The 2,500-nt window shown below is 41.4% G+C and overlaps 1 protein-coding gene across 1 annotated transcript in view; it reads left to right on the top strand.

Annotated features, from left to right (window-relative positions):
• Positions 1-2,500, top strand: part of pax5 (paired box 5) — a 57,614-nt gene that overhangs the window by 43,786 nt on the left and 11,328 nt on the right. The window lies entirely within an intron of this gene.

Genomic DNA, 2,500 nt, shown 5'->3' with positions numbered 1-2,500 from the left:
CACACTGCGCACCCATGATCCCCTCTGGGTCTGACATGTGTTGCTCTGATGGCTGTTTGATGTGGAGGAGTCAGTTAGATGCAGACAGTCAGAGAGAGAAAGAGAGGCAAGAGGATGCGTGTTCATCTGTAGCTGCAAGTGGGCACGGAGGAGACTTGTACTTGTTCGTTGACCTCTACAGCAAAGCTGTGGAGAACAGATACATCAATACAACTGGCATACATATGCACAGATACTACACTGCATGCGCGCACGCACACACATATACACAGACACACAGCTCAGAGGATCTGGCCCTGTCTGCCCCCTCTAAGTTGGGCTGTAGAGAGTCCATCTCGCCTCTCCTCCACCCTCTCCTCCCTCTCTTCCCTGCCCTGTGCACTGACCCTGAGCGGATGAGTAGCCCGTCTGCACTAATGCCTCGCTGTCGCGTCAAACACAGAGAAAAACTTTACTACACTGAGACAGCAGAGAGGAGGCGGAGAGGGACAGAGGGAGGCTGGGGTAGAGAGAGGATCGGTGAAAGAGAAACACGAGCTGGGAGAGAAGTGAAGAGGCAAATAGGAAGCGAAGCGGACAGAAAAATGAAAGGATGAGATATAGAAGTCCTGGTTTGTAACCACACGTTTTGTTTTTATTTGCTTATTTCTGGCCCTCATTTGCTCCATTTCTCCTTTTTCCCCTTCGGTAGCACGACTGATACTGGATTTTGACCAATATTGGTGTTCGATGTAAGAATTTTAAATATGCGACCACAATTAAATATAAATATAAACACTTTATATAAAAAAAAAAAAAAAAAATATTTTTTTTTTTTTTTTTAGAAACATTTGCGATAAGGATTGTTTAAAGGCTAATTTAAACTTTATAGATGGCAATGTTGGTCATTAAGTACTTTGGTCAAAGTCATTTCTGGTTTGGAGTTAGCCATAAAATGTAGCACAGACATTTAATTTAACTATAATATTTCATATAATATAAAATAATTCCCTTAACTTAGCCCCATGATTAGGTCAAATTTCTAATTTGTCCAATACTTTGATTATTTAATTTGACCTGTAAAACTAACTACTGCTATCAGCCTTAGCAGTACCTGCGTTTAGTGGTCGTTGGCAAATTACGTGCCACAACACTGACCAAAATTTTGAACTTTGAAATCATCTTAGGGCTGTTAGCATTACTGACCTGTCACCGAAAATGTTACTGAACAAGAAATGTCACAGTAAACTTGTTCCACTTTGGCGGACAAACCTTGATCATCTCCAACATTTAAATACTATAATAATGGAGAAAACTGACATTGTGATACCACTTTTACTTGAGTACATAAATATATCTTCCACCACTGTTGTTGTCCTCCCAGCACCTACACCTCCTGTACTTTGCTTTGTTTCCCTCCTGTGTCTGTTTTGTTTCTCACCATTTTCCCTTCCCCTTGCCTTTTATGTTCTCTTCTCTATTTCCCTCTCCCCCTCCTTCCTCCTTCCTCCTCCTCCTTCTCCTCCTCCTCCTCCTTCTCCTCCTCCTCCTCCTCCATCACCACCTCTCAGTTAGTTAGTGGTGGTTAAGCGGAGGGGAAGTGAATAGGATTGATGGTGTTAGCATCTGAGCTGTTTATGATGATGATAAATGTGTGTGTGCAGGGAGGCAGGAGGAGCGTGCATGTGTGTGTGTTTGTTTGTGTGTGTGTGTGTGTGTGTGCGTGTGTGTGTGTGTGTGAGTGTGTGTATATGATGATGATGAATGGAGGGCACCCTCTCCACGCACTCCAAATGTCTACTGCGTGCAAACATAGAGAAATGATTTGGGTCGACACACTGTCATGTAGTCTAATGCAGTTATATATCCTATCCACCAAGTGACAGACAGAGGAAGGAGGGGGAGGCGGTGGTGGTGAAGAGAGAAGGGGGAGTCGGTAAACGAATAGATGCCAGAGGAGGGAAAACAAGGAGGGAAGAAACAAAAGAAAGAAGAATGTCCCAAATGTGCTCCTGCATGATTTTTAAGATTAAAAACCCTGCAGGAAATCCAGCAAGTAGTAGTTAGTTAGTAGTTAGAAAGTTGTTGTTTACAAACTACAGAACTCGGAGCTCATCTTTGTTTAGTTTTTCTAAATATTTGAAGACAACCTGTTGTATATGTTGACATATAAAACTCTAACACTTATTTTGTTAAAATTGTATGTTATCAATTAACATTAATACCCAAATATTTTTTTCTGTATTTTGTCACATCGTCAAGAATATCATTATGCCCAAAACATACCCAGATTTATTGTGATATTATATAATGGTCATATCGCCCACCTCTATTGGAAAGTTACGAATAAAAAGTTCTCTTGTTTCTGTAAGTGCTCTTTTTTGGAGCACAACAGGGGGGGGGGAACAGGAAGATGCCAGTTAAATCGCAGCTTATTGTTATACTTTAGAGGATTAAAGTCCTCGTTAATGTTATTAGTGACCTGTGCTTTTCCTGCTATAATGTTAGAATCTCTGCCATG

This window comes from Brachyistius frenatus, unplaced genomic scaffold (genome assembly GCF_029030835.1).
Source record: "Brachyistius frenatus isolate BFR_SWC_R1_liver_20210118 unplaced genomic scaffold, ASM2903083v1 Contig_23, whole genome shotgun sequence".
In the NCBI taxonomy this organism is placed as follows: Eukaryota; Metazoa; Chordata; class Actinopteri; family Embiotocidae; genus Brachyistius; species Brachyistius frenatus.
This window is presented reverse-complemented; position numbering and strand designations above follow the sequence as displayed.